Genomic DNA, 13,706 nt, shown 5'->3' with positions numbered 1-13,706 from the left:
GCTTTCAACTTGCACCTGTAAAGACTTGAGCAAAACACTAACATACTTTCTAACAGCTATTAAAATCAGATATGAAAGTGTGGACATTACTGCTGATTCTATAGAAATAAGGATAAGAGTACTGCGAATAATTGTACCCCAACAAATGATGGATGGTATGGACCAATTCCCAGAAACGTAAAACTTACCAAGACTAAATCAAGAAAAAGTAGATAATCAGAGTAGATCTGTAATTCATGAGATTGAATCAGTCAAAAATCTCTCAACAAATAAAAGCTTTGGATCCAATGGCTTCACTGGTAAATTCCACCAAATATTTTAAAAACTACTACCAACCTTCTCAAATTCTTCCAAAAAACTGAAGGGGAGAGAACACTTTTTATGAGTGTTCTGTGAGGCCAGTATTACCCTGATTCCAAAGCCAGCCAAAGATACCACAAGTAAAAATTCTTAGCAAAATACTAGCAAACCAATTTCAGCAGCATATTTTTAAAGAGATTTTTTGGATGTGGACCATTTTTTAAAAGACTTTATTGAATTTGTTACAATACTGCTTCTGCTTTATGTTTTGTTTCCCTGGCCATGAGGCATGTGGAATCTTAGCTCCCTATATGTGCATGCTCAGACATATCTGATTCTTTGCGACCCTATGGACTGTAGCCCACCAGGCTTCTCTGTCCATGGGATTTTCCAGGCAAGAATACTGGAGTGCATTGCAATGTCCTCCTCCAGGGGATATCCCTAACCCAGGGATCAAACCTGCATCTCCTTTGTCTCCTGTATTGCAGGCAGATTCTTTACCACTTGAGCCATCAGGGAAGCCCTCAGCAGCATATTAAAATGAGTATAACACCATGACCAAGAAGCATTTATTTCTGGAACGTAAAACTAGTTCAACATATGAAAATCAATCAATGTAATACACCACTTTAACAGAATGAAGGAGAAAAATCATGATAATCTCAACTGATGCATAAATACATTTGACAAAATTCAACACCCTGTCATTATAAAAACACTTTGCAAACTAGGAACAGAAGGAAAGTACTTCAACAGAATAAAAGCCATATATGAAAAAAACATCATACTCAATGGCGAAGAGCTGAAATCTTTTCCTTTAGGATCAGAAACAAGACAGGGATGCCTGCTTTTGGCACCTCTATTCAACATAGTACTGGAAGTTCTAGCTAGAGCAGTTAGGCAAGAAAGAGAAATAAAAGGCATTCAAATAAAAAAGGAAGAAGTTAAATTATCTCTGTTCCCAGATAAGGTTTATATGTAGACAGTCCTAAAGATCACACACACACACAAACCCTGTTAGAGTGAACAAATTAATTCAGCAAAGTAGCAGGATACAAAGTCAACACACAGAAAACCACTCACATTTCTATACTCTAACAAAGAAAAATCTGAAAAGAAAATTACAAAAACAATTCAGTTTTTAATAGCATAAAAATAATTTAGAAATTAACTAAGGAGGGAAAAACTTACACAATGAAAACTACAAAATAGCTGAAACAAGTTAAAGAAGACATAAGAGAAAACACATTCCATGTCCATGGATTGGAAGACTCAGTATTGTTAAGATGTCAATATTACTCAAAGAGATCTGCAGAGTCAATGCAATCCCTAAAAAAAACCCTTATGACTTTTTTTTGGAGTAGAAAAACCCATTATTTATGGAGAAGCCTCAAAAACTAAAAATGGAATTTCCATATGATCCAGTAATTCCACTTCTGGGTATATACTCCAAAGAATTGAAAGCAAGGTCTCAAAGTGACATTTCTACACCGATATACATAGCATTATTTACAATATTCAAACTACAGAAGCAATCCAAGTGTCCATGATGGATGAATGGATAAGCAAATGTAGTAAATACAGAGAATAGAATATTATTCAGCCTTTAAAAGGAGGGAAATCATGACATATACTATAACTGGATGAACCTTGAGGACACTATACTAAATGAAATAAACCAGTAACAAAAAGACAAAGACTATATTATTTCACTTAGAGTAGGTAAAGTCATGGAGACATAAAGTAAAATGGCAGTTGCCAGGAGCTAGGGAGTGGGGTGGGAATGGGGTTATCATTTAACGGGTTCAGAATTTTAGTTTTACAGGTTGAAAAGGGTTAAGAAGATAGATGTAGTGGTAGTATTATAATAATCATAAACACATTGTGAAAGTATTTAATACTACAGAACTGTACACTTGAAAATTAAGATGGTTAATTTTATGTTGCATATTTTACCAGAATTAAAAAAAAAAATGTTTTTAAGGTTGTGGAGCAACTAAGACCATGATATACTACAGAGGATTTGTAAATAGGAACATCCGTTTTGGAAAACTAGCAAAACATATTAAAGTTAAATGCACACAAACCCCGTGATTCAACAGTTTTATGTATGTATGTATATGTTTGTGTGCTTTACTCCATCTCTTGCATAAATGTGTACATATTTTCACTAAAGCCATGTACAACGACACTTATAACACCATATTTTGTACTAGCCCCAAAGTGGGAACTACCCAAATGTCCATTAAAAGAAGAATGCGATAAATAAGTTATGGTGTGATACTGCAAAGTGCTGCAGTAAATAAATGAATATGTGAACTACATCCACATATAATACCATGAATGAATTTCATAAACAGAATAATGGTAAGCCAAAGCCAGACCCAACTGTATGACTCCATTTACATAAAGTTCAAATCAGACAAAACTCATCTATGGTGACAGATTGTCAGATCAGTAGTAGTGCTTTGAAGGCACATCAGTAGTTATTTTGAAGGGAGGAAAGGTTGTTGATTAGGAAGGGAAATGAGACAATCTTCTGAGGTTTGTTAATGTTCTGTTTCTTAATCTGGATGCTGAGTACATGGGTGTATTCACTTTTAAAAAATTCATTGAGCTGCACATTTAAGATTTATATACTTTACCACACATATATTATTCATTATACAATAAAAGTTAAAAAAGGGAAAATATCCCCTTCACTGTGGAATATTCGATATTTTTGCTACCCCAAAATTCCTATCACTTCTCTTTCCTCAAGTATTTGCAGTTTAGAACCTTGTTTTACTTCCTTGGTATCCCCCACAATCTTTAGCATGTAGTACATGGAAAGAAAGCTAGAATTATTTCTTAAATGACAGAATTCAGCTCCACAATTGCCCCCTATCTTGAGCTGCTACTGCTAGAGATGGGCTCTTAGTGGGTGGCAGCAAATTGCATAATGCTTTGTGATCTGTGGCTGAGTGATCAGCAGTATTCTTTAATAGTCATTAAAAGCTTAAAAGGGAAGCTTCTTACTTTGCTCTTTAGATGAATTTAATTTCAGCTGCACAGAAGGTGACTTGGCATTATCAGAGATGGCAAATAGGCTTTGACTAGAATACTAACTCCTGTGTCAGCACAATTGGCTGGGTCTACCAGAAGTCCTGTGTAAAGATGCTGAGGGTAGTTCCAGGCTCAATAGAGGACCTCTGAGATCATTTAGTATGATCTCTAATCATACAGTCAGGATGTTTGAGCTCCAAATAACCAATTGAATTTGGCCTGAACCATAAGGAAACGTGTTATTAACCTAACTGGAAGTTTGGCAGTAGATGTCAGGCTGGTTGATTCAGCAGCTCACAGTCTCCAAGGCCCTTCCAGCTCTCTGCTGTGTCATCCTCGGTGTGAACTCCATCTTGAGGCAGTAAAGATGTTGCTGATCTAACAGGATAGCCAGTTCTTACCCTATAAAATGGGCTTCCTTGATGACTCAGTAGGTAAAGAATCTCCCTGCAATGCAGGAAATGTGGGTTCGACCCCTGGGCTGGGAAGATCCCCTGGAGGAGGGCGTAGCAATCCACTTCAGTATTCTTGCCTGTAAAATCCCAAGGACAAAGAAGCCTGGTGGGTTACAGCCTACCACAGGGTTGCAAAGAGTCAGACATGACTGAAGCGATTTAACACGCATGCACAGGTGTATACATATCAAAAATTTATTGAGCTATAGGCTTATGACTTGTGTACGTCACCAGATGTAATTATCTCTCAATGAAAAGATTAATAAGCTTGAAATGAAAGAAATGCGATTCACATCTAATATCGCACTTGAACCTTGCAACAACCCAGGGGTAGGCAGGGCAGGGCTGGTGATCATCGTGCATCCCGTGGGAACCCAAACTCCAGGAGGATTAAGTGATATACCCAAGCTTACAGAGGGAGGTAGTGGCAGCCTAGAGCCTACACTCAAGTCTTCCGATATCAAGGCCGGTGTTTTCTAGTCCAATGAAAGCCTCAGAGGTGAATTTAGAAGCCTTCGTGAACTGTAATAAGAGCTATGCAGTGAAGTTCTTATATGGACTTTCTTGCCAAGTTTCTGAATTGGGTTGGAAACAAACCTCACATTCTCATTAATCAGCAGCTAACTCTCAGATGACATTGTGGAGATGGTAGGATTTTTTTAAACATCTGGTTGTTTTATTTGTTATTAAACAAACTGTTGAGTGAAAGGAAAAAAAATCCTACACATTTCTTCGTTGCTGCTGTTTCAAAACAGCTTTGCCGACATCTATCAACTTTGTTTATGTCAAATTGCACAATTTGTCACTGATGCTGAATTTGCCAAAAGTAAAGTGAATTTGATTGACAAGGCCCCAGGGCTTCTCTCTCTTCCTTTTCAACATTCCAGATGTTAAAAAAAAAGTTGGATCCACCCCCAAGAAAGGCTCATCTGCGGGTGGAGCTTGGGGGATATGGTTATAGTTTGTTACAGTTTCTGTAGAAACTTTGCCTCCTAGAAACCCCATCTTCTTGATTGGTTCAAATTACCCTCCATTTTCAATTGTTGCCTTTCAATGGAGCCATCTGTTTTGAGGCTCATCTGTCAGGGGCTCTGTTGTGGTTGATTATTAAACATATTTGCAGCTGGAGGTTCAGAGAAAAAAAAAACAACAAAAAAACCCTTAAATAACAAAAGAAAAGTGTCCCCAAAAATGAAAGTAGAAAACAGAAACAGACTTCTAGCTATTACCACTCTTAGATGGCTTGATCCTTCTCTGAAAACCCAGGAGAAAATTAATATAAGCAAACAAGTATGGTGGACAGTAATGGCCATTGGGTGGCATTGGGGCTTACCACCGCACAGTCTCCCTTCTTTGGAAACTACACCCAAGGACACACAGGCTAACTCTGGGGGGATTACCTCTTTCACATTGTGACTATTCTCATAGGGATAATAGTAATCCACCATGAAGGGCTGTCTCTAAGGATTAAATTAGTTAATGCATGTTAAGGGCTTAGAGCAGTCTTAACATATATCAGGTGCTCAGTAAATATTAATTGTTTTTATTTCTGGCAGAGCTTGTTGTTACAATATTCTAGAATTGAGTAGAGGTTTCTCTGACCCACCAGGACCAAGCCACCCTCTGCCCTCACCCATCCCATCCCACTCCACCTCACCCCATGCTAGGCATCACAGGACATGGCAACTCTCCATAACTTTCCCCTTGAGAGCTAGGTCACGGCACGTTCTGCTTTATGTCCACCAAGGGGTGATCAGTGAATCTTAGTTGAAAAAGGACCAGCCTGACCCCCTGGCTGGGACTCTCGGAACAAAGGCTCCAGCGTCCCCAACGCGTCAACTCCCCTGGAACAAACACAGAGCCTGAGATTCTCAAATAGAATTAGCAGCCTCAGCATTTGGTTCAGACTAAGGTTAACAGTGGTATGTGTGATATAGTACGTGTAGCCCCATCTTGGTGGTCACGGGTTCTGTAATATTCCTAGGCACTGGAAACATTTCCTGAAACATGATGCAGCCAGACCTTGTCTTGTGTCTTGCTTTGAGATAGAAGACTGCTGAATACTCAGACTTCAGTGAAGCAACGCCAGAGTTTACCCTTATGAAAACCATTTCACATACACTCACCAGGCTACAGCCCCTGGCTGAAATCTGGCTTAGGTGTCTCATCCTTTTTTAGAGTAGAAAAAGAAAAACAGTCTTCTGAAAGTCAGAGAAGAGGGGCATTTAGGGAAGAGTAAAACTTTCTTTATCCATCTGGTTGGTAATGTAATTTTAATGGAAAATATGTTTGTTTATGTTTTTAATCCATGTGTCTTCACAGCATTTACTTTTTTGTAATGCATTTAATTTTATATTATGAAAAGTATGACCTTCAGTTTCATGGTTCAGTTTAAACTGGAAGATTTGAAGGGAGAGTTTTTATCCAGTATGGTCTCAATTTTTCAAATCATCCGTCAATTTCTGTGAAGTTTTTGTGAAAAATCTATCCTGGCAAGAATCAGTGTTTCTGTTTTTGTTTGTTTGTTTTTTAAATGAAATTAATTCCTGCAAGTAAAATTAAAATACATTCATTTCAACTCAAGGTCTTGTATAGAATATTTAATAAATGTGTCAAGTGAATGAGAGAAATATTAGTATGAAAGCCTGCAAAGAAGTGGGGTAACTTCTGTGTTGTGGAGTTGACTGTGCTGGACTCAGCCCATCGTTTCATTCCACCCAGCAGCAACACTTAGGGAGGACCTGTCAGGGTCTATTTTGGAAGAGAGGGCTCTTTGCTCTTTGACTTCCATTTAGCCAGCCAGGAATGGTTGTTTGACAATCAGAACACGCCTCACTGGTAGCTGGATCAGGGTTGTTTTATCTCTACCTGGTGAATAATCTTAGCATCATACTTTATACCCAGAAGGTGTGTAATTAGTGTAATGAATTAACAGTTTCTTGCTTCTCTGGGAAAATGAATACCAGGAACCCTATTATCATAAAGGGCAATTGAGGGGAAAGGAACTCACATGGCAGATACTTGACTTATGCTGTTTAATTTAATCCCTCCAACAGCGCTTTCAAAGTATTCATGTGTTTCAGAGCAGAAAGGAAGCTGAGCAGAGGAAAATGTCCAAGGTCACGTAGTGAAGTAACTAGAAAAGGGTTTTTTTGAACCAAAAGTTGGTCTAATGCTGTGGCCCATGGTCTTGCCGCCATATCATTCTCTTTGTAGAAGAATGAGGGGCTGCTGTTTAGAGACAAAGAACTGAGCTGAACATTGCACAGCAGGGACTCAGATGAGGCAGGACCTCATGGAGGATCATCCCATGGCACCTGACAGTGGGTAGCCCCTTGCCCGACCTGAGCCCTAGCTCTGGCACACTCCACTGTCATCGGGGGAAAAGGACTTCACCCTTGCCCTTTGAAATGCTTCATGCCCAGACATCCCTGTACCACTGTGGTTCTCAGGCATTTCCATAGTGCCCTGGGCAAAAAGTCAGGGGATCCCACCACTGCCTGTGGTCTGTTTGGGCCATGGAGGGGAATATTGGGCAAGTTACTTGCCTTCTGAATCTCAGACCTTTCCTGTGTCAGGGGAAGTCACTACTGCTTGTCCAAATACAACCCACCTGGAAGGATGCAATGAGACTCTATGAAAAGATATGTGTGGAAGTGCTTTGAAAACATTAGAGACTGTAGGAATATTCTTCCAGATTCCTCGACTTCTTTCCAAAAAACATGTGACCGAATTCCTGAGAAATTAATTGGTATCAGTTTTTCATTTTGTTTTGTTTTGCCTTTTTTCCCCCTTTGGTCAGCATCTTCTAACAAAGAACGGAGAGTTCATTTTCTCCATCTCCCTCAAAGGAAAACAGCCAGGTGCAGAAGTTAGTATTCAATTCAACTGCAGAAAACAAACAAAACCCAAACACAGTAACACCACCAGTACCTGAACAAGGGAAGACATTATTTTTCTGTCACTTAAGAGAAGTCCAAAGAGAGGCCATGCAGACAATGTGGTGGCTCCCGAGTCATCAAGGACCCAGGCTCCTTCTTCACTGTTGCTCCACCACCCTTAACGTCCCTCCTCACTGGCCAAGGTGGTTGCTTAAGATCCAGCTATTGCATTCAGGTTCCAGCTAGCATAAAGGGCAGGACTCTGAAGAAGCTCCTAATTCCTTTAAGAATATATTCCTACAGTTTTATACCCACTTCCACTTACCAGTCATTGGACAAAACTTGGTTACATGGCCACCACTGGCTGCAAAATAAGCTGGGAAATGTAGTCTTAGCGGGACGTTCACCTCCCAGACAATTGTGGGTTCTTATTACAAAGAGGGAGAAGGCAATGGCACCCCACTCCAGTCCTGTTGCCTGGAAAATCCCATGGATGGAGGAGCCTGTTAGGCTGCAGTCCATGGGGTCACTAAGAGTAGAACGTGACTGAGCAACTTCACTTTCACTTTTCACTTTCATGCCTTGGAGAAGGAAATGGCAACCCACTCCAGTGTACTTGCCTGGAGAATCCCAGGGACAGGGGAGCCTGGTAGGCTGCAGTCCACGGGGTCGCGCAGAGTCGGACATGACTGAAGCGACTTAGCAGCAGCAGCAGCAGCATTACAAAGAGGGAGGGGGTGCATAGCGAGGGCAAACCCATTGTCTACCCATCATATCTTGGGTTCTTAAGTTCTGGATTCCTTGTCCAGGTATGTGTGTGTGTGCGTGCATGCATACATGCACACGTGTGTTAGGTGGAAGAGAGCAAGCAGGGGAAAATACCCAATAGAGCACCACTGAGATCTCAAATTTTAGTGCAAAGCAGAATCACATGAGAAGCTTACTAAACACATAGTCAGTAGGCAGATCTTAGGCAGGAAACTAGCACTAATCAAAATAGGACAAAATAACAAACTGGTTTTCAACACAAATTAAGATTTCTGATCATCAAAAGATACCATGAAGAAAATGAAAAGGCAAGCCCTCGACTGAAAGGAAAATTTCCTAATATTTATCTATGACAAAGGACATATGACCAAAACTGTGTGCTGGTCTCAGCCTGTCGATAACCAATATTTTGGTTGGACCAGTCCATGTGGTTCTTACGATTGAAGACACCCTTCAGCTACAACCATCAGGAAATTTTGAAAAAAAAAAATTTGAGGTTTAAGACTTATAAGATCTGGAAATGACACATCACATCTGGGGCCACACAGCAAGGTCAAGGGGAGAGAGACTGCATGGGCCTGGTGTTCCTCTTTTATTGGGGTTGAGGGTGGGGGGGTAGATTTTCCTGAACTCACTCCTTATTGATGAATTTAAAACATAAAAGTGGGAATTTTAAAACATAGAAAGAAGAGAAAGGGTAGCACCTAAGGTCAGTTGTTGGAATCAACCAAGATCTCTAAAAATAAAGGAATCTTGGTGGGGGAGGCAGCCTGGCTCTTTATCTTGCTGTGTAGCTGGCAATGTGTTTATTCTAAATGTTTGTTTTTGAAGTGGATGCTTCTTTGGAATAGATGCCCCGGTGATCAAAGTGTGTCAGGCACTTGCACTATAAAAAAGAAAATACTGTCGGAGCTTATACTATAAGAATATATAAAAGAATATCTGAAAATTAATAATTATTAATAATAATTTAAAAGATAACCAATTTTTCTAAATGGTCAAAAGACTTGAATAGGCACTTCATGAAAAGAGCATGCTGCTGCTGCTGCTGCTAAGGCGCCTCAGTCGTGGCCGACTCTGTGCGACCCCATAGACGGCAGCCCACCAGGCTTCCCCGTCCCTGGAATTCTCCAGGCAAGAACACTGGAGTGGGTTGCCATTTCCTCCTCCAATGCATGAAAGTGAAAAGTGAAAGGGAATTTGCTCAGTCGTGCCCGACTCTTAGTGACCCCATGGACTACAGCGGGATTTTCCAGGCAAGAGTACTGGAGTGGGGTGCCAGTGCCTTCTCTGGAAAAGAGCATATAAAATGCCAATAAACATGAAAAAATAGTTAATATTCTTAGTCATCAGGGAAAAATAAATTCCGGTCACAATGATCCACCACTTCATACCCACCAAAATGACCACAATTTAAAAGCCTGATAATACCAAGTGTTGGCAGAAATGTGAAGCAACTGGAACTCATATTCTGCTGGATGGAGTCTTAAAGGTTACAACCATTCTAGAAAAGTTTGGCAGCTTGTAATAAAGGCCCAGAAATTCCACTGCTAGGTGTCTGCCCAAGAGAAATGAAAGCATGCTGTCCACAAAAAGACTTACCCTCAAATGCTCATGGCCGCTTTCTGCATAATGGCCCCAAACTGTGAACAACCTGACTGTCCAGCAAAGATGGGATAAGCTAACTGTGGGGCATGCATACAATGGAATGCTACTCAGATATAAAGGAATAGACTATTGATATATGCAATAATATGGTTGAATTTCAAAAACACTGGGCTGGGTAAAAGAAGCCAGAACAAGTATTAACTATAGGATTCTGTTTACATGAAATTCATGAATAGATGAAACTAATATGGGGCAGAAATCAAACGGTGGTTGTGGGTGGGTGAGACAGTATTGACTGGAAGCGGGGCTGGGGAATTCTTAGGGTGATGGACATGTTCTATGTCATGTCTGGTGTGTGAGTTACATGGGAATGTTTCATTTGTCAAAACCCATCAGACTATGAATTTAACGTTTGCACATTTTACTGAATGTAAATGTAATTTAATCTCAAAAACTGTGTGTGTGAGTTGGTGGTGTGAGTGTGTGTGTGTGTGAATTGCCAGTCCTCATCTCAGAGATTTGGATTCATGGGATCTAGGAAACTGACGTTTTTCAGCTTAGGAACTGGCATTTTAATCACCCCCCTCCTCAGGGTGTCCTGATGCAGGTGGACAGGCCTGATGTGGCTTCTGGAACCAGGGAGGGAGCCGTGAAGGCCGTGTGGCTCGGATGGGAGTGGCTCTGAGTTCTGGAGGACCCCAAGGTGGAGGGTGGAGGAGGGGAGAGGGGCCTGGGTTCACAGCACACAGTGCCCTGCAGGGGGCCCTCGGGTGGGGAGGTGCAAGAATACTCCTGACCCTGGTGCCTAGTGCCTGGGCCCTGGGGGAGCAGGCAGGGCCCCATCAAGAAGGCCTGTGGTCAGTGGTGAGGGCAGCTGGGAGAATGTCCTTGTGGCCTGCTTAGAGTGGCTAGAGATGATGGCCAGCGGAAGAACAACCCAGGGCTAGTGTTACTGAACCAAGCTCGGGTCTGCTTACCTGCATGCAATTAAGCCCATCTACTGACACCAGGTTGTGGTGAAGGAACGTGCAGTGTTTATTGCAGGGCACCAAGCAAAGGGTTCAGGGCAGCTAATGCTCAGAAGGCCCAAACTCCCCATGGCTTTCAGGGAAAGGTGTATAAAGACAGGGAGAAAGGGTTGCAGGCGTGTGGACACTCTTCTGATTGGCTGGTGGTGAGGTAATCGGGAGTCAACATTATCAACCTTCTGGTTCCAGCTGGTCTGGAATTTATGTGCTTGTGGGCAGCACACCATTAACTTCTCCTACCTGGTGGGGGGTTCAGTTGCTGCAAAGCATTTGAAAGGATTTGGCTCAGAATATTGTCTACTGCCCTTGAGGAGGAACTGAAGATCCTCGACTTTAATGGCTAAACCATCACTTTTGTCTTGCTTGACTGTTTTCCTTTGTTCCTGAATTTTCTCACTTCTCTGATTAAATTTATTCCTTGGAACTTGGGGGAGGCCGAGGAGGCTAAAGTTTTTCTACAACCAAGGGGCAGGTGGAGGACATAGGGAAGGGAGGTCTGTCCCAGAAAGGCCCATTAGGGTCCCCCTTGGTGACAATTCCCTCTTTTTTTTGTTCCTCAATCCTGAGGAAGAACAGGTCTGGAACGAGAAAGGAAATAAAGCTTTGGATACAGAAGTTAATCGTAAACTCCGTGGAGGAGCTCAGTTTTGGGTGAGGGGGAACTCCGTTTCTCTAGGGATCAAACTAATAGTTATCGATCATTGAGTGTGAAGAGGTTTACATGTACTGATATCTATTCATTTCGTTTCCCCCGTATTATAAGTGAAAAAACTGGGATGCCAGGGGAGCCAGGATTTGAACCCGACAGCCTGGTTCCAGGGCTTACATCCTCACCCTCCATGCTGATCTTCCCCTTCCACTGACCCCCACCCCTTGTATCTCTGCTTTCCTGGGCATCAGACAAATTGCTATAGCCAGAGGTAGAATATACAGCCTCGAAAGGAGATTGAAGAAAAAAAAGGTAGAAACTGAGGTTGGACTCCTCAAAGCCTTGGTAAGTGGGAAGCCACGGCCCCTTGCAGGGCCAGGAACTCTTGCTTATGAGTAACAAGGCAGGTGTGAAACGCTGGGGAGTGGGGGGCGCGGGCTGTGGCACGACCACTTTGAAGGGGGCAGACGTTACAGAGATGGTCCCCTTGGGGACATGCAGCAACACTGATTTTTAAAGATTCTGATCCTTCTGGTTCACATTCAAGTGAAACGTGGGCGGGTGGGATGCAACCCTGGGGGTGCCTATTGCAATGTCTGCTCTTCTCTGCTCCCTGGGTGTCCTGTGGCAGGATGGATGGCAGGCCAGTGGCCTTCAGAAGGTTGGCCTCAGGCTTCTCAGGGAGAGCATATTTAACTCCATTAGAGCCCACCCGCCCCTGTGTACTGAGCCTGAACTTTCTGAGGTGGCCAAGGGAGTCCCACACTGCCCTCGTGTCGGCGTGCACCCTTCCTTGCTGACAGTCAATAGCTTTATCCCAGAATCCTACCAGCCCTTCCTCAGGGGCTCCTTTGCCCCATGCCAGTTTTCCCAAAGGCCCTCACGTCTGCCAGAGCTGCCTCCCGCCTTGTCCCGCCACGTCCCACTGCCTCCCACTCCGTTGGCTGGCTGATACACATTTTTGGTTTCTTAAATTCCATTTGAGCCATCGTGCTGCCCAATCTCTTATCTCACTCCCTATCTAGCTTCAGCCTCAGCGTGTGCGTCTTGTGGGCTTTGCAGCCAGATATGAAAGGAGGAGAGATTCATTTCCTGCCGCCTGCCTCTCCAACCCCACATCTTCCAGTTTAATTCACAAGCTCTTTTTTGGTGTAAACAGCAGACATTCGTTTTCTCACGATCCTGGAGGCCACAAGGCCCAAATCAAGGTGTCAGCAGGGTTGACTCCCCCTGCCCGAGGCTTCTCTCCTTGGTTTGTGATGGTTGGATTCTAGCTGCGTCCTCACTGAAGTCTTCCTTCTGTGCGTGTCTGTGTCCTGATCCTGTCTTATGAGGACAGCAGTCACACTGGACGTGGGCCCACCTTCATGACCTCATGGTAACTTCATTATCTCTCTAAAGACAGTCTCCAAATACAATCATTCTGAGGTGCTGGGGGTTAGATTTGCTTTAATGTCACACATGCTTTTTTTTTTTAATTAAAAATGTTTTAATACAAATTTTAAAGTTCACACTCCATTTACAGTTATTTTAAAATATTGGCTATAATCTGCGTATTGTACAATGTATTTTAAAAATATAATAATGTCTTATTTAATGCAATATATCCTATTATTTCAACATGTAACAAATGTTAAAAAAATTTTTAATGAGATCTTATTTTTTTCATACCAAACTCTGAAACCCTATGTGTATTTTATTTATTTATTTTTAAATTTTATTTTAGTTGGAGGATAATTGCTTTACAATGTTGTGTTGGTTTCTGCTATACAACAATGTGCATCAGCCATAAGCACACACACATTCCGTCCCTCTTAAGCTTCCCTGCCCCCGCCCCCCATGCTTGTTATGAAGCCTCGCTCACCAGTAGCTGATGGCTGGGTCTCTCGATGCACAGTGTGGGCGTGTTGCCATTCCAGGCCTCCTTACAGGCTGTCAGCATCCTTCGCCTGACACTGGGGCCTCTGCCTCT

Source organism: Bos taurus, chromosome 18, assembly GCF_002263795.3.
Source record: "Bos taurus isolate L1 Dominette 01449 registration number 42190680 breed Hereford chromosome 18, ARS-UCD2.0, whole genome shotgun sequence".
Lineage (NCBI taxonomy): Eukaryota > Metazoa > Chordata > Mammalia > Artiodactyla > Bovidae > Bos > Bos taurus.
The sequence above is the reverse complement of the archived record's forward strand: the minus strand, read 5'-3'. Positions refer to the sequence as shown.